This window comes from Leuciscus leuciscus, assembly GCF_965113295.1.
Source record: "Leuciscus leuciscus genome assembly, chromosome: 6".
In the NCBI taxonomy this organism is placed as follows: Eukaryota; Metazoa; Chordata; class Actinopteri; order Cypriniformes; family Leuciscidae; genus Leuciscus; species Leuciscus leuciscus.
The window spans coordinates 11,981,009-12,001,128 of record NC_138730.1 but is presented as its reverse complement, the minus strand read 5'-3'; the positions used below and the strand labels follow the sequence as shown (position 1 = coordinate 12,001,128).

The 20,120-nt window shown below is 39.3% G+C and overlaps 1 long non-coding RNA gene across 1 annotated transcript; it reads right to left on the bottom strand.

Annotated features, from left to right (window-relative positions):
- Positions 1-10,729: 10,729 nt before the first annotated feature.
- Positions 10,730-11,984, bottom strand: LOC309500273. Its single transcript, XR_014206526.1, has 3 exons — positions 11,866-11,984; positions 11,629-11,757; positions 10,730-11,155 (listed from the first exon to the last, which is right to left on the bottom strand). It is a non-coding gene; the product is annotated as an uncharacterized lncRNA (long non-coding RNA).
- Between the last annotated feature and the right edge of the window lie 8,136 nt (positions 11,985-20,120).

Genomic DNA, 20,120 nt, shown 5'->3' with positions numbered 1-20,120 from the left:
TGCTCTTCTCTCAAGGACAAATGGAAAATTTTAAAGGTGACAATAGTCTTGTTATAGACAAGTCTAGAAATGATTATTAATGATATTGAGGGCAACGTTGGTGCTATGGTGTTATTTTTATTATTATTTTTTATTTATTTATTTTTGATGGTTGTGAATCTCTAAAATTCACTTGTTTTGAATGTTATATTTGTTGCCACTCTTTGGTGTTACATCATTATTATACAGATACATTGTTTTAATTGTCTTTTGCTCTTAAAAAGCAAAAAAATATATATATTTTTTTACAATAAAAGCACTTTTTAATATTGCAGACATTGACAAGCTGCAGCCATTTTTGTATTACTGGTTTGGTGTTTATTAATTTTTTTATTCATTTGTTTATAAAAGGTTTTGACTTTCAATTGGTTCTTGATAATTTCCTAATGAATTTAAACTTTTTGACAGTGCAAACCTACTATTATACACATACATGCTCTTATTTAATTGTCTTTTGTTGTTTAAAGCAAAAAAAGTATTCAACACAAGTACTCTATCGCACATTAAATGAATTGTCTTGCAAATAACAAATGAGGTAAGTTAACGTTAATGTTATGTTTACGTTAGACTTTTTATTGTCTTGTTTTTGTTTTAGACGACATACACACACGACACATTATTCATAGGTGTGGTTTGGGCGTAACATGAAATAAACCAATCAGAGCGTCATCTCACATTCCCTTTAAAAGCAGGCGTGCTTGTTCCATGGCGGATTTGCCAGGCGCACGCCAGGAGCGGTTCACAGCCGAGGAGACCGACGTTCACAGTCAGCACTTGGAATTTTTGTAGGAAAACTACTTTTTTCTTTTTTTGCCTACAACCAGTCAGCCTGTTTTACACATGTGGAAAATGAATTGTTTGGTCACTGATGCATGGAGGCCCAGGCATTAAAGCCCTTCATCCGGCTTTATATGTGTTGATGTCTGGACAGGAAGGGCAGTTGGATAGGTTTGATTTGCAAGACTTGCCAGAGAATGAAGTGCAGTTAAAGTTGCAACAGGTAGCCTATTATCACCTTTATAATTAACCCGAGGAACAATTAAATGGTAATGTAATATTGTCTAAAACTGGTATTTTTAGATCCAGCAGTGCAAAAGTGTGGGAGACCTAATTTCACTGAAGGCCTTTCTTGGTGACAGGATTGCAGATTGTGGGGTACCCTGGATCTACAATGCTGGCCTTCCTGAAATGCCCAGAGTTTACAGCCTGGTCATTAAACACTTCATTTATCTTAAGCCAATATTAACGTGTAATGTAGTCATCAAACTTAAAACTATTTTATAACAGTACAGTTAAAATAGAAATAAACACCTTTATTTTGTTTGTTTGTTACCCCACGTCTACAAGCATGATTTCACAGTTCAAGGCTGGAATGAATTCATGTGGATCCATTTGGCAGACAGTGGAAAACAACTGGATGGTCTTCAAGCCTCTGTTTACTAACACACAGAAGCCACAGTCCAGAAGTGAGTTTAAAGACCTCCTTGTTGAGAACTGGAGTGATGAAGGCAGCAACCACAGACAGATTGAAGAGGATACCATCTTTGCTTGGGAATGTTTACTCAAGAGCATTCAAGGTAGGTTGTAATATAATTGATTTATTTTGATCTATAATGTTGGTTTATGAGCTTTAGACCTGGACCTGATTTCACAGGTACTGGTTTTGACAGATCTTCTGACATTCATGACCGGTGCTGATGCTACCCCTCCTCTTGGCATTCCCAAAAAAGCTGAAATTTACTTTTACACACAAGAAGAGGGATCCTGGCGACTGCCTTATACATCAACCTGCTCAGTGGTGCTTTTCCTTCCAAGAGGGGTACTTGATGAATCAGAGTTAGAAAACCTGCTGATATATGCACTAAAAGGCTCAGTTGGGTTTGGGAGAATTTAGATCTGGTTCATTCAACTTCGGAAGACAAAAAGGCTATAGTTCACATTTAATTGAATTTTATTTTTCATAGTTTTAGCTGTGCCATGCCAACAGTTCCAAAATATAGTTTTTTGTGACTGATTGTCACTAAACATAATTTCAATAGTTCTTTATTGTTAAACAATTTACAGAGAATAGACTGAGAACACAGCTGCATTTGTCTATGAAATACTTGTACAAAATATTTACGGATTAATTGTAATGTGAAAAAAAGGTTCAAAATGTTTTGAAACTTGCATTATAAAATTACATTTTGTAACTGAATTCTTGTGTCGTTTGTTTAAAATATTATTATGTTTAGTGTGATGATAGATAGTAAAAAAAAATAAAAATAAAAGTACTGCTGTATTCCATAGTTTCCGTCAACTGGTAAAGGATCCAGCATTGTTTGAAGATTATCAGTATCTGCAACACTATCTCTAAAAGTGCTTTCTGGAACTGTGATGGCCCGTGTGTCATTATCATATTCTTCTACAACGTCAGTTCCATAGTCTTCTATGTCAGATGCAGTAAGGACAAGGTTTGGCTCAATAATTAAACCAGAATTCCACAATGCCAGTGGACTCATGGCACCCTCTGTTCTCAGACTGTGATAATTCCATTGAAGTGCATCTCATTATCTGGGTGTAGAATGTCCACATACTCCAGGTACTGAAACAGCTGCCTATAAAACCCTGTTCACATCCCCCCAGAGACGTTCAATCCTTTGGTTATGCACACTTCCTCCCACAATAAAACTTCCTTTGTCTGTGGCTCTTCTTTCTATCATATACTGTGCAACATTTACATTTTCCATACCTCTGTACTCTTACAGGAAAATCAAATTGAGAGACACCATTTTGAAAAAATGACGTTACTGTGTTGGCACTATTGTTTGTGGCACATCTCAAATAAATAACCGTTCTGCTGAATCCATCGATGCAGCCGTGAAAAACAAATCTCCACGCAATCAGTTTGTGGTTGGAGTCAATATGCCTTGAGGAGAAAGAAAAAGGTTTAGTGGTATTTAGTGGTTTAGAGGTATTGTAGAAATAGCTCTTTAAGGTAATGATTGCAGGTCATTTAAGTTTGTAAACAACATCATTTTTAAGCAACTTTTATTATTAAACAAAAAATCATTTGTGCAATCTGTCAGTGATGTGATAATGAAATTGAGACAAATACACTGCAATTGGAACAATTTAAAAATATATATTTTCTTACTAATTGTCAGAATCAGTGTTATAATATTGCATTGTTCAGTTTACATACCATAAATCAGTAGTTCCCAAACTTTTTGCAGCACGCACCCTTTTCTACCTGTCAAGCCCAGAAATCCACCAGTGACTTATTTTTAAAAAGTATGTTGTGTCTCCCATCAGATGGTAACTTTTCTTGCTCTTGAAATGAGAGATGTGGGATTGGAGGAGTGACATCAAAAGGATTCCGAATCCATGTCTGAGATTGGTCCATAGGGGGGAAGTAAGTCCGCAGATTTTGGCAGAGCTGGTTGAGATGTTCAATTATGAGGCCTTTGACGCAATCACTTTGCACAGATTCCCGGGATTGCAAAAATTCAGATAGAAGAGGAAAGCACTCAGTGGAGTTTGTATTTATCCAGTTGGCCCAAACAAGCTTTTTAATAAGTGCTTCAACTTTGTCCTGGGTGTTGAAAACGGTGGTACTAAGACCCTGCAGACTTAAATTAAGTTCATTCAGAGAAGAAAATATGTCTGCCAGATATGCCAGCTTCTGAAGCCAGATGTCGTCTTGCAAGCATGAAGACAAGTGAAACGGGCTGTTAACAAAAAATTCCTGAACTTCACATCTGAGCTTAAAAATTCTTGCTAAAATCTTTCCACGTGATAACCAGCGCACTTCGTGTGCAGTAGAAGTGTTTCATGCTCGCTGCCCATTTCGTTGCATACAGTGCGAAAAATCTGCTAAATTAACGGACGAGCCTTGATGAAGTTGACGATTTTCACAACATAAACTTTTACATTTCCAGTGCGTGTCTGTGTGAGGTAAAAGGACACAAGCTCTTGAAGCTCCGCCCCCTGTGCTGAGAGCAGCAGCTCATTTACATTTAAAGGGACACACACAAAAAGGTGCGTTTTTGCTCACCCTCAAAAAGTGACAATTTTAACATGCTACATAAAAATATCTGTAGGGAATGTTGAGCTAGAACTTCACATACACACTCTGGGGACATCAGAGACTTATTTTACATCTTGTGAAAAGGGCATTATACCACCCCTTTAAACTAAGACATTCAGATATGACATGAATAATTAAGACAGAGACACATGTGTATAGGGTTTTACACAATTATATTCATCACATAAATATCTGATGCATCTAATGCTAAATATATCACTCTATTATTCACTTGTTCCGCTGAGTTTCAGAGTTGTACTCTGGCATTGACAATACAGATCTGGACCGTTTGGTGATGGAAATTCAAAGGGAGCACCCACGGTGTGGGTACCGTATGATGAGAGCTTTTCTCCAAGCAAGAGGACATTTGATTCAGTGTAAGTTTGTCTTTGTTTACATACTTGAAGGCTGATTTATACTTCTGTGTCGGACCTATGGCAGACCTGCACAGCCTCTACGAGGTGCCCTTTGTGTCTGTTTGCATTTATAGCTCTGCTTTGGTGTGTTTGTATTGTTCTGCAAGTATACAGCCAAACCAGTGGTGTCGTGTCGACTACTGGAGTAAAGCGCATCAGAAGCAGATATTTGTTTACTTTATGACTAATTGTTATTTGGGTAAATGTTTATTTGGATTCATGTTTTATGAGCTTTTCTTTCTACGTATTTGTGTGTAATCAGCCTTTGCACTTTCATTACAAGCAATCAGGCACTATTACATTTAGTCCCAATGAATGTGAAACTACTACAGATATATTTTGTATAATCCTGGGGAGGGTCTTTGGTTCTGACCAATCACAGCACTTGCATTCTGCGCAAATGCAATGTATAGTTATATTATGGAGAGGTGTAACCATCGTAGCTACACAGAGATTACGGCTTTGGTCCAATGTAGAAGTATAAACCAGCCTTCAGTCTACACTCACAAGATAGCTAATAAGATATTTGGTGTGTACACACAAACATTTAAGTCCAGTTCAATTCTGGAAGATATGAAACCCATTAGTCATTTTTATTTATTTATCTCAGTAACTCTCTTTTTGAAATTCTTGTATTTACTTTGCATCAAGTAGAAGTGATTTTACCCAACTCTCATTAACTTTAAGCAAACGCAACATTACAAAAATCACAATAATATCTCATCATCTGAAGTTTCACTACACAGAGTGGACTCTATTGCATGTGGCATATAGATGGAAATCATACATTTATGCATAATAAATTTGGATGGCACCCAACTGGGATTTGATGCCAAGGACCCCCAAATATTATGATCTCCTTGTGAGGGACCTGCATATTTTCATTTACTACACATTTATACTGTGTGACAATAATATAAGCATTATATTTTAAATGACAACATTGTTGTTATAATTATATTCATTATTAAATTACAAGACAGATTTATAAGGATGGTGATAGAAAAAGCCATGGGAATTTTCTAGTCAAAATGTGTACAAACTCTGATGTTCTTTTCTTGTCTGTCATCCTTTTTGTCTAAAATAAGCTGGCGATTCGCGATCCATGGAGGTATTGATGGTTTTAGTTGTCTTGTAGTGTATCTGAATGCTGCTACTAACAATAATGCTTGTGCTGGATGCTTTCCTTGGTACTGTTAGCCAGTGTGGGTCGTCAGATAAAGGAGCAGTAGCGTTGCATATTATATGCCCAAGCTAACATGCTATTAAGAAAATTCCACATGTGCACGGATGACGTCAAAATTAGCCTGTTTAAAGCATATTGCACTCCTTTGTGTACTGCTCCTTTATGGACTAAGTTTAAAAATTCAAGTATGCAGAAGCTTAAGGTTGCTTATAATGACTGTATGAGGATACTGCTCAACAAACCCAGCTGCTCTAGTGCAAGTGACCTGTTTTGTAAATACAGGGGTCAGCACCTTTCAGGCATTATTGAGGAGACTCATCTATAAATTCATTTGTTGCCTGAACAACTCCCAGAACAGCATTGTTATGCTGCTAGTAAATCCTGGGTTTAGTGCCATACGATACCAATCATCACTATGGAAACACTGATATAAGTGTCTTTTATAGGAATGCCGTATTGTAGTTTCTTCTGTTTTTATCTCTTTGTATATGTTTATATTTCTCTTTTTAATGTTGCATGTTATGTCTGTGCCTTCTGAATGGACCATGAGTTTGGAAATAAAGTTGATGATGATGATGATGAAAGGAGGAGAAAACATTGAGGTGGCTCAATTTATGGTACAGAACCGTGGAGAAAACTCATTTCTCACATTACGGGAAGGAGCGTTCACAATCAGAGTTAAATGAAAAATGTCTTGTATGGTTTGAAATCATGATGCTTTTCTGATATATATATATATATATTTATGTTGGCTTGACATGTTCACCAACAGATGATTAATGACCATAACAATAAAATTTCACCTGTGGCGAAGTTCTGGCAGTGACAGAAGTTGAGGCACAGTCATGCAGTGTGGCTTCTCCTTACGACAACCGTGAAATCAAAAACCAATAGTAGCGCAGAACCTGATGACGCAATTAGTGAGACAACAAATCACCACTTGCTCCATACACGTGTCCTCGAAAAGCCATACTCAAAATGAATGCTAAAGATCGCTTTTCTTTGATGGACACCATTTATATCCCGTATGTACAATTGCAATCAAAATTATTCAACCCCATGACCTGCAAGTCATTTCGCTGCCAAGAACACAATTTTATGAAAATTTTTAACAAAGGCATCAGTAAACTATTATAGAACGTTTATTAATACACATTTGAGTGATTCTGAGAACGTAAAGCAGAGTCATTTATTCTTTATAACCTCTTTACAAACGCAGCCTGTGAGTGCTTAGAAGCATCTGTCACCTCTCTACTGCAATCTTGGCCCATTCCTTGCTTGAAAAAGCTTCCAGATCACTGGTAATCTTTGGCATTCACGTTATCCCCGCTTTCTTCAAATTCCATCAAAACTTTTCAATGATATTTAAATCTGAACACTATACAGGCCACTCAAGAACATTCTAAGACTGATCCCTGAACCAAGCTTTAGTAGATCTGGAGGTATACTTTGGGATGGCTGTCCTGCAGGAAAGTACATTGATCATCAAGCTTTAGTTCAATTTACTGGCAAAAAAGGTGTCAATAAAGTCCTTTAAAACTATTGTTAATTGCTGTAAAATTGCTTTACAGTTTTGTACTTCTCAATTTTACAGCAATATACAACAGTTTTACAGGCAACTGGTTTTTTTTGCCTGTAAATTCTACAATAATTTTAACTTAAATATTTTATAATTATATTTACAGTGCACCATGGAGGTGGTCCAGTCTCCTGTTCCTGTGCTGCGTTCCAGTCCACTTTTAGGGCGCTTTCACACTGGCAGTTTAGTGCGGACTGGGGCACGGTTCGCATGAAAAATCGCTAATGTGAACGCTGTCATCGGACCCGGGTGCGCACTAGAGTACCGAACCCGAGACTACCTGGAGGAGGTGGTCTGAGCTCGGTTGCTCCCGAACCGTGGCGCGGTTCGCGTTAATGTGCAAGCAACACGGACTCGGGTGCGCGCTTGTTCAGGAAGTATAGTATCCCGCGCATGCGTATCACTGTCGATATCATTGTTTCCTCACACACGACAACCATGAGTGGCAGGGGAACGTTGTGGGACACTGAAGAGGTGATGTCTCTCACTATGTTGTGCATAATAGCACCAAAAAAACAGACAAATTACAGCTATGCTCAGTCGAGTTGTATTATCCATGCATTTTCCGTGTGCGTTTGCGATGACGTAAGATCACTGCAAACGCACCTGGGTTCGATACAACTAATTGAGTGTGAAACCAGACCAACGCTGCGGGGGGCGCCGGGAACGAGCGCACTGGGGTGCGGACCGCAGCAAACGAACCCAGTGGAAAAACGCCCTAAGACACGCACTTGCAAACTTCCCTAAGCACTTCCCTTCAGGGGAATCCCAGCCGCCATTTTGAAGTGCGTTCCACTCCGTGAAGTGGACGAGGGAAGTTTATATGGACAGACCCTCGTTCCCTCGATTTTGACCGAGGGAGCGAGTCTACTTTATATGTACACTTCAGGCACCTATATGTCCCACAATGCAGTACGATTGTGGCGTCATATCAGCAGCTCGCACTCACAGCGCTAGCACTTCATTTATCCACACCTGACACCTTGCACAGATGATGGAGGGAAAAGCACTTTACACCTGTAAGTGAACTTAGTCACTTAAGCAGTTTATAATAGTTATATTGAGATGAAACAACACAATACATGTAACTACATTAACTGCTTATTGTTTAAATTTGTAAGAATTATTCAACAAGCTTTCGATTGAAGTAATCCTGTGCGTCTGGTCCAACAGGCTTTTTTATTCTAACATGGCATCCATCAATGGCACCCACACACTTTTTGAAGAAATTGCTATGGGCAAGTCTGGCAAATCCTTATCCAACTTTGTCTAAATCCTGAGGTTTAGGAAATTGAATACACTTGGTACGTAGAGCTACAATTTTCAAGGCAATTGAATGGACGATCCGAAAGACACTGGTCTTTGGAATGGAGAACACACGAGACACAACACTATAAGAAGCCCCATGCCCAAGCAAATAGAGAAACACAAGCACCTCAACTACAGGATTCCAGCCATGCCTCTTTTTAATGTAGTCTAACTAACCAACATAGATATGGCATCTAAAGACAGTCTGAAGTCAGTCTTTGTGTCCACAATTTCTTCAAAGTAAATTTGAAGTACTGGGACACTGGGGTTGACCTTTGCAATTTGCATTTGGTCCTGAATTTGGAAGAATAAATATTTTGTTTAAATAATATGAACAAAAAATAACAATAACAACAATATAGTGCACCTAATAATAATAGTAATAATAATAAATTAATAAATAATAAATTAAACTATTAATTAATGACTATAATAGGATAGTTAATGATAAATACATTAATTAGATTAGGTTATGTTGATGATTGATTAAAAGCTAAAAAAAACAATAAAAAAAACAGTCACGACTCACAAGATGTCCGTTCAGGGACAAATAGCTCTTTAATGGGTGCAGTTGTGGTTCAAAATAAATAGAAATAACAATATTGAAATTATTACAGATTCAAGACTAGACTGTTACAAACAAACAACCTGAATCTGGGACTGCATCACTCATTGTCTTTTCAGGTGCAGAAATTGCCAAATAATTCTGCAAAGTGACACCACTCCTAAAGAAAGAGCGACCACGGTCTCCACGGCAACCTCCATAACAAGTGATCAAGGGCTTAAGGCATTCCATTTAAACATTATGCACGAGTTCCGGTTCCACCAGTAAGTGAGCACTCGTGCAACGTAAGCAATGACGCACATCCGAGTGAACGAGACGGAGGGAAGTTAGCGAGTGAAGGGCATGACAATTTTGGACTGGAACGCAGTCCTGGAGATCTGCCTACCTGCCAAGTTCAGTTCCAACTCTAATCAAACGCACCGGTCTGTAATTATCAAGTGCTCCAGAAGATCTTAATTAGCTTAGCCTAATTAGGGTCAGTTGTGTTTGATCAGGGTTGGAGATGAACTTTGAAGATCTCCAGGTACTGGATTGGACACCCGTGGTCAAGACTATTCAAACACCTGTCAAATTAAAATCTAAATGCACAGATATGGCTTTGATCTATAAAAAGGTTATGAATTTTAGTGTTCATAGTGTGACACTTGTTTTTATTATCTTCTTTTTAGGATTGAACGTCTTTGGCGAGATGTATACACACAAGTCCTTGATTTGTTCCACGCATTGTTTTACCATTTGGAAGTGACTGGACTGTTGAACTCTGATGATGAGATCCACCTTTTTGCTCTGCATTGGACCTTTTCCCCCCAGTTACAACATTAGCTTAACGCTTTTAAAGAAGCATGGAACTTGCACGGACTGAGAACGGTCGATCTCCATATCAATTTTGGCTGCAAAACAGAGATGCTGCTGATGATTTAGGGACTGTATGTTTTCACATTTAAACTCAAGAACAATTAACACTTACTCTTCTGCTGGTCCATTAAACCAGTGCTTCCAAACCCTGTCCTGGAGGCACACTTATTAACACATAATTGATGTAAATTATTAAATTGAATGTCCTTACTCATAACATCAGAACAATAAATGTATGCCTTGCTGGCACATAAATGCTTGTTATTTTGGTAAATGCATATGCCCTTGTATTTTTTTTTTAAGGTTGATGAGGACTATGGTGTTGACTGGGATGGACCACATGCCATGGAAGATGCAAACAGCATTTCAATCCCAGATGTGCAGTTGCCACACAGGCTCACTGCAGAGGAGATTGCAGGACTTCCCAACCGGGATGTTCCACTAAATGACACAGTGAATGTTTATAATTCCACAGTGGCACAACAGACAGAGATGTTGAGATATTAGATGTTCTTGTTTTGAGCATTGAGGACTGACACCATGAACTGACATTCTTTTGGTGAGTTTATTGTAACTGTATGAAATGCCTGAACTGCAGCAAGGCTTTGTGAGAAACAAGAGTAATGTTTTCTTATTAACATTTGTATTTAATTTATTCTTATGTTAACTTCATTTAACTCGTAAGAATTTCAAACAATGCAAAACTGGGAAAGTTCCTTTCAAGAACATGCATTTAAAAAAAATTTTTTTTATTTATTTATTTACGAAAACAAAAGAAAATGCTGAAGACGGCAAACACGTCATTACATTTTTTTACCAAACATGCATTCATCAGTTCATGAATAATTTTAAATGTAACAACTCAGACAAGGCCAGCAACTGTTCAAATCAGTTCAGCAGGTGATCCTGCATCAGTTCAGGTCAAACACAATATTTTACATTGCATCATTCCTACACATACAACCATCTGCTGCTGAACATTGAACGTGCATTAAACTTTTTTTTTTTTAAATGTACAAGCACAATTATAATTTTTTTCCTGTTTGAATATATTCATGCAAGAAGGCAGTAACGTCACAAGATTGCTCCAGGTTGAATTGGGCTTCATCTTCATCACTGTCAGGTTCGTAAGTATCATCTAATACAAAGATAGCAGCATTGAATACAAGCCTAAACACAGGGCAGCAAAAATGATTCAGTAATTAATTCGACTACCCAGTGTTTTATTAGAAACTGCAATAAAACTGCAAGTATCAATAAAAAAAAAATAAAGTAGAAAAGACCTCTGGTTCCAGCACTAGTGCAGAAGATCTGGGACACAGTACTGCAGCTAAACTGGGTTGTTCTTTTATCATTCTCAAAACACCAGTATCTTTGAGTTGTCTCCGCAGCTGTGAGATCTGTTTTTCACGTCGACCAATAACTTTAACCAATAACCATAAACCATACAAATAGGACAAATGCCATGCAAGCCATGATAAATACCATGATAAACTTTTGTCCTCCTAACGACTTACGTGAAGATTATTTTTCTTTTGTAGTTGTAGACAGTGCAAGTAGCATATCCAACTGCAGTTAACAGCTTTCACCTTTAAATAAGATAATACATACCCCATGGTAGAGAATGGTTTCTGCCAACCATCTTCTGTTGATGTTGCTGACAACTGGCAGGTCCCAACTGATGGCCAGAATGTTGATACTGTCCATTTCGTTCGGATTCAATTCATTCTGGCTTTCCATCTATGATTTATACAAATTGTGAAAATGTAAGACTTAAATTTGTTAAAATGTATATTTTTCCACATAAAAAAATACATAAGACAGAGACAAAAGACAGAGTATACATACAAAGGGCACAACTTGTAAATGAATGTCCAATCATTCTTCCCACAACTCTGAACAGGTCACCATCCAAAAGTGCTCTAGATGTCGAAGGAACCTTGCGATCATCTTCTCCGTTGAATAAAAGTGTTTTGCCACAGTTATCTGGTAAATTTATAACAAGAAAAATGCCCTCAGATGACCATTCTTAATAAACCCTTCAATTAGCTATGCTCATACTTATAAAAAAAAAAATATATATATATATTAAAAAAAAATCTTAAAATGTATGACATCCTGTATTTGCCTACCCTTTGTATTACCCTAACTAAAGTGGAGGTCAAAGAAATGGTATGTCCAAGATACGTTCAACTGTTCAAATTGTATACTAACTTTATGAACACCTTTTAATGTAGTTAACAAGTTAACTGAGGTTCGGGAGCAAGGCCACGCCTCAACTAATCAGCTCATTCCCCGTCTGTATATTTACACTGAACCCACCTTCACCACACCATTTGTCTCAGTTTCTCGAACCTACCCACCCCTCCCCTTCCAACTCATCCAATCCTCCTTAACTTACTAAATTCTGAAAATTGTAACTTGCCAATGTCAAGTTCAAATCCATTGTGGAGCCTTTCCATTATCAATGAGAAAAAGTGCCGTGTTACTCCATCCCCTAATGCAGCATCTCCTGTTTTTAACACAGATTACATATAATTTACATAAAAACCACATTACTAAACAAACTAAAATAAAACAAAATAGGAGAAAGGTTATACTCTTCTCTCCTATTCCTGCCCTCTCTAATTTGTTTTTCACTGAGGGACTTGGGACCTCACATTCCTTTCTTTTGGATAGGCAAAAAAAAAAAAAAAAACGATGGGTGTAGGACACACGTGGTAGATTTTTCTTCTATGCACCTGACCTAAGTCTACCTGGGTCTCGTCTACAATCGACGTCCCCGAACGTCTACAGTCGACATTTAGTCTATCTCTAGCACGTCTACAGTCGACGTCGGCTGGGTGCTAATCCTATACTCTAGCGTGTCTACACATCAACGTCAGCTGAGTATAGTCCTATACTCTAAATTTTTCCCCTAACTAACTTGCTTCCCTAACTAACTTACTGCGCAGCAATAATAAACAGACAGACTTCAGCAAAGGTCCTTTACATTTTTAATCACGGCCGGGAAAGATCCCGAGCAGTTCTCAGATAATCCCCCTCGAGAAGAAGCACGGCCGGAGGATCTCAGACAAATTTCAGAGAGAATTGCACCAGAAAACAGGAATACAACAGTTTTTATAGAAAAAGAGAATGGGCAAAAATGACATGATACATTACACAATTTCCCTACAATTTGATTGGTTCTTCATAGACAAACCCTTCTGTTAATCACAAGGTTTGAAAACGAGACATCTGTCCAGTTTCATTTCCCATATTTGCAGGGCTCTCAAGTTTTGAAGACAGACAAGAGTGACATTTTTGGACTTGTTGCCTTCCACCTGCACTGTCTCTTCCTCTGTCTCCTCCTCTAATGGGCCTAGCCTTTTCGCAAACCTTCTCTGGGCCAGCATCCTCTAACCTGGCCTTTTTAGGGGACTCTCCTCTCAGGGCGAATGAGAGGATGCTTAATTGCTTTTTACCTGACATCTTTGAAAGAGAAAGACAGATGCAATGATTAATGCATCCATGGCCAGGATATAATTATAAAAGACATGATTTTAAAAGTGACTTATAACATCGACTATGCAATACACTTTAATTTATTTAGTGCTAATAAAATTATTAAGCCTATTTGGAGAGAGAGAGATGTTTATAATGTGACAATATGTCAGTCATCGTGTGATAACGAAAATATGACTAGGCCTAGACTACTTGTTCTGAGCAGGTGTTGTCAGTGAACAGGCTGTAAAACTGTTGGCTAAGTTACAGACACTCATGAAAAACTGATGCTAATTATCTGGGAAAAATTCTCTAACAGCAGTCAAGTTGTCACTATTTGTGTCAAACAAGTGAGAGCGGCGCGGCCAGAGAAATGTTGGGCGCTGCGGCATATTAAATATATTATAAATAGTTTTTCCGCATGAGAAATACAATGTGTGGCGGGAGAGCCCTGTATTCTTGAGAGCCCTGTATTTGTTATTTTTACACTCATACAACCAAAGTCACAAGTTTTCGCCAAAGGGGAAACATACATTTAAAATTCAAAAGCATATGAATGTTGTTCCTGCAAGCCTCCACCTTTTTACCCTCTGTTACTGGCATAAGCAAAAATATCATTGTAAAGGGTTAAGAGTTCAGTTGATAACGTTTTGGTACATTGTGTCCAAAGTTTGTTAGAATGTTAGACCTAGAAGGGGAAGTCAGATTTAGAGTTTGAAACACGGTTAGTTTTAAAAGATAGTTTACTATCTTATCTATTAAAAATCCATCACACACACACTTTTAGGTTTTTTTGCTGAAGGTCCAGCAGTGTTGGGACGTTTAGGCACGCGAACCCGTGAATTTGAGTATGGTGCAAATAATCGTAAAACTTCTGCTGCAACAAAATGGTCATAAAATATTAAATGTATATGTTAGTCTTTGGTATTTTAATAAATGGACTGTTTAATATCAGGGTTGCCAACTGACTTCCATTCAAACACATGCGAGTGGGGGAGATCACGCGAGGAAGTTTCGAATTTCGCTGCATTTCAAAGTTCAAATTTGGTAAACTCTGAATTGCGAATTCGTATGACGTGACCAATGAAAGATCGATGTCACGACATGACCTTTAAGTTACCTGAAATAAAAGAATAAAAAACGTTTTGCAGGTGTGATATTTTAACGTTTTGGATCGACTATTTAGATTTTTTGGTTATATTTGCCTGCTTAAAGTCTAGTAGTGTGACCGCAGGTAAAGCCGGGGTGTCCGGTCTGTACTTTCGTACAGACGCTCTATGGTCACGTAAGAGTGTGATCGTCAAATACACTCCACAGTCCAGACCCTGAGTGAAAGTTGGCAACTCTAGGCCTAACCGTTTGACGACAGACACCTTGTCTCTTCTCTTTCTACCAACTTACCTCGTGTCCCACCACTTCGATCCGGAGGCGTCATGCTTAAGCTGGACGATGGTCTTTCTGAAGGGGCAGCATTTGCACTTTGTCGCTCTATTGCTTGGGCAGCTTCTCGGAGAAGCTGTGGAACTGACTTCCCTTACTTGAACCTTCTTGACCTTCTGTGTAATACCCCAACAACGCAACTCAAGCCCCACCTTGATGCAGTGATTGACAGGGCGGAGACGTGATCGGCTCGGAATGCATTTTCAATGTGCACATTGAATTTTGCTACATTCATTGCGGGACATTAAATGAAAATGCAAGTGTCTTGACTGTGAGTGTAAATGCAATCAAGAAAAATAACATTTGAATGATCATTTTGCCACAGTTTTTGCTTGAACATGTTACACATATCTAATCATTTCTGTAATAAATTTTCATTTTAATTTTGCTACTTATAAAGCATTAAAATAGTATTCAATTTACATATTAAAACGAGTATATGAAATGGCAAATGTAAATGATGTCATTTAATTTTCATTTTGCACCAAACGTTGCATAAATGGTAATGGAAAATGTAAATTTAAATACAGAATGCATTGACATTTTAAATATTGCATTGTCATTTTGCATATTACATTTCAAATTGAATATTGCTACTCATATGCTTCCATACTATCGAACCTGTTGGTGTTTCCATTCCCCAGCAAACAGGAGTTCACCATTGCTGAAGGTTTTACTGGACTCACACAATTCACCTCTGCACTTTCCACACGCATCCTTTATCCCGTAGTATGGGTCCTCTCAAAATGAGCAGCGAGTAATTTTTTTTTTTTTTTTTTTACTTAATTTTATCTACTCTATTTGCTTCTTTTTTTTGCCCCAAAACAAAAATTGACATTTCAGTTTTTTCCTCTGCAAAAATCCGATCTTGTTCATGAGAGTATGGAACTCCCGAATCTGTGGTCTTTGAAATGGAAATGTGTGCAGCATTGACCATACTTCAAAGATTTGCTCTCTGAAGCTTCGAATATTCGATGTTCGGGGTCGTTGATGGCGCCCGTCCTGGCAAGCCGTCCGCCTCGCTCCTTTGCTGTCGAGTCTGTTTTGCTCGTACTACTTTTTGCCTTCCGATATGTATCCGCTCTGCTGGCATATGATCGCCAAACCCTCCTCGACCTCAGGGCTTGGTCAGAGACCCTGTTGCCATCTGATCGCCCTCTGTTCAACCAGCTAACACCGGTGCTGGCGGATATCCCCGATCACCTGCGCCGTATGCCTACAGTCTCTCCTCGGAGGGACCTTAGCGCAGCTTAAAGCTGGAAACTCGCGGAGAAAGTTTACTTACATCCAGCCTCCCGATGCCGGCCCCGTCTCGTCCGCTGCCCTTCCTGTCATCAGTGCACTGCCATCATGGTAAGGAATATCGCCGGGAACATCGCGAGACTACGGCACGCTGTGTATGATGGAAGGCGAGGAGTGGATCTCAGCCTGCTCCGCCCCATCCAGAGGTCTACTGACCATAAATCCCACATCAAAACTGAACTTTTTAACGTCCAGTCCCTGTCAAATAAATCTAGCCTGATACATGATCATATTCTTGAGAAAGATATTGACCTGATGTGCCTCACTGGCATCAACCTGAGGTTTTTTCATCATTAAATGAAGCTTGTCCCCTTGGATACAGTTACCTGCACAGGGCTCGCTGCACTGGTCGAGGTGGTGGCATGGCGGTAATTTACCGAGACGCTCTCAAGCTTTCTCCTCTGTCTCTACCTGATGTGTCCTCTTTTGAATATCTGGCTTTCAAATCAAAACCCCCCTCCAAGATAAATGCAGTACTGATCTACCGGCCACCCAAACCTCACCCATCCTTTATCGCAGAGATTCATGACCTATTCACCTCCTTCTGCTCTCTATCCTCCAATAATATTATACTTGGCGATATGAATATTCATATTGACAATCCCTCCTCCCCGTTGGCAGCTGAATTTCTAAATGTACTGGACTGTCTCAATCTCACACAACATGTTGATGCTCCTACTCACACCAGGGGACGCACTTTAGACCTGGTTATTTCTGACTCTCCTTCCATCAAAAATCTGTTGGTATATGACCTGGGCGTTTCTGATCACAGCATCATCTCCATGGACATTTCCAACCCGTCACCCCTCCCTAAGCCTAAACGTGATATTTATTTTCGCAATACAAAAAACATCAACCCTGCCATCTTGTACTCTGATCTCAAACTGCTGGCCTCAGTCAACCATCCATCAGTCAACAAATCAGTTGAACACTACAACTATTCTCTTCACTGCCTCCTGGATACACATGCCCCCCTCAAAACAAGAACTGTGTCTTTCTCCCGTTCTGCCCCCTGGTTCACGGATGAACTGCGCAAGATGAAGGCTGGTGGCCGTGCCATTGAGAGGCGTGTAAAATCATCTGGCCTGGTGGTACACAAGCTAGCCAACAAACATCCCCAGAAGGCCTACGCAGCGGCCCTTAAACAAGCCCGGTCCATCTACTACTCCAACATCATCAATAACAGTCCAGGAAATTCCAAACAGCTTTTTTCCACCATAAATCATCTCCTCAATACCAAAAACCAAACCCATACAGAACCCACAGCAGAACTCTGCAACAGGTTTCTTGTATTTTTCAAAGATAAGATCAACTCCATCCGGTCTCAGCTTTCTGGCTCCCCAGCTCCATCTCTGCCATCTGCCTGCTCACAACCTCCTCTTTTCAGCATTTTCACTACAGTCACACAGATTGAAGTCGAGGGTCTCATCAAAAAGATGAAGCCTTCCACCTCTCCCCTGGACCCCTTCCCTACAGCACTCATCAAATCAAACCTGTCGGCCATTAGTCCTCTCATCACACAAATAATAAACCATTCATTAAACTCTGGCCATGTCCCACCCCTACTCAAAACTGCCGTTATCAAACCTCTCCTGAAGAAACCCAACCTCAACCCAGAATGCCTCTCTAACTATCGGCCCATCTCCCATCTTCCATTTCTGTCCAAGGTGCTTGAAAAAGCTGTTGCTGCACAGCAGGAACATCTACAACGTCATTCACTGTTTGAAACATTCCAATCTGGTTTTCGTACTGCCCATAGTTCAGAGACAGCACTGTTGAGGGTAACCAATGACCTTCTCATGTCTGCAGATTCTGGATCCCCCTCTCTGCTCATTCTCCTTGACCTCTCAGCGGCCTTTGATACTGTCGACCACCATATCCTCCTAAGCCATCTCCATACTGACGTTGGTCTCTGTCACTCCACACTGGACTGGTTCACTTCATACCTTGCTGACAGGACAGAGTACGTCCGCCTGGGATCTGCCAGGTCCCGAACAGCCTCTGTCACTTGTAGTGTCCCCCAAGGATCTATCCTAGGACCCCTGCTCTTCATTCTATACATGTTGCCACTGGGTCGTGTCATCAGCCGACACGGCATCTCTTTTCATTGTTATGCTGATGACACTCAGTTATACCTGTGAACCGACTCAAACCTATGCTCTACCCCGGTCCTTACATCATTATCTGCTCCCTCATCATCTTCTGCTCCCTCTTCACCATCATCTCTAGCCCTCTCTAACTGCCTGGAGGAGATTAGGGCATGGATGAGTCATAATTTCCTCCAGTTGAACAGCTCTAAAACTGAAGCCATACAAATCGGCACCCCTCATCAGGTCCAGTCATCACCCATAACCACTATCTCTTTCTCCAGTCAAGACATCCCCCTCTCAACTACTGTTACCAACCTCAGTGTGAAGCTGGACCCACAACTGACCTTTGCAAATCACATCAAATATCTGTACAAAACCTGCTTTTTTCATATCAAAAACTTTTCAAAACTCTGCCCCTTCCTCACTTTCTCTGACGCAGAAAAACTCATCCACGCCTTAATTTCCTCCGGGCTTGATTACTGTAACAGCCTGCTTATCGGAATACCAAATAAACACCTTCAAAAACTTCAATTCATTCAGAACTGTGCTGCCCGAACTCTGATGAAAACCCGCAAATACGAACACATCACTCCAATTCTTCAGAACCTCCACTGGCTCCCCATAACCTCAATAATTCAATACAAGATTGCCCTCATCACCCACCTTTGCATCTATAACAACGCCCCGCAATACCTCAAAGACCTCCTTACCCCTCACTCATCCACCCGTAACCTCCGGTCCCAAAGCACAAACCTCCTCCATCATCCACGCTCAAGACTCCGCACCATGGGAGACCGAGCCTTCTGCTCTGCTGCCCCTCGCATCTGGAACTCCCTCCCTGAACATTTGCGAAAACCCCAGTCTGTGGACACTTTTAAAAAAGAGCTTAAAACTGTTTTGTTTAGGCAGGCGTTCTTAAGTTGTGCTTAGGCTTTGCTAATTTCATTCTGCACTAAAAACTCCTCTTTTTAGCTGTTTTTTCTTATGTATTTTATCACTTGTTTTTATTTATTTTTTTTTTCTGATTTTAATTAGTTCAATATGGTCTCTGTAGCACTTTGAGATTCTTTTATGAAAAGTGCTTTACAAATAAAATGTATTATTATTATTATTATATTGTTGCAGTTTTTGTTTGTTTGTGGTTATTAACCAAGAGTGAGAATTTAAGGTGTTTTTTTAAATTCTGGTTTCTTTCTTGTGTGAAATACAAAAAAAATATTTCTAAATCCTACACCTATGTCCTTTGTGATAATTTCTTTTGGATTTGTGTTGATGTATGTAACTGGTGGTATTTATGCTATCTTATTTATCGGGTCACCACCATTACACTATTGAAATATGTTTGAACATGATATAAGATATTTGGACTTCTCCCGGTGCTGTATTTTTACATTCATTAATTGCTCTATTTAGTTAATTTATGTCAAACTCTAGTGTGTTTTCCATTGATTTCTTTGGTGTATTCTAAAATTTCTTGTCTTTTATTATAATATTCCTCATTCATATTCAAAGTGTATACTTCAGAAAATGTCTTACCAATTAAATTGGCTTTATCCTTTTCTTTTATATATTCTGAACCATTTTCTACCATCACTGGAATGGTTGAATATTTTCCCTTACCACACATTTTCTTTAAAATATTCCACTTAAACTAGTCTCTCGTCCAATCGTTGTGCAATATTTCCTCCTGTATTCTCTTGTCGCTGTTTTAATTGTTCTCCTATAACTTACTTTTAGTCTCTGGCATTCTTGTACATTTTCCAATTCAAAACTTTTCTTTAATGTTTT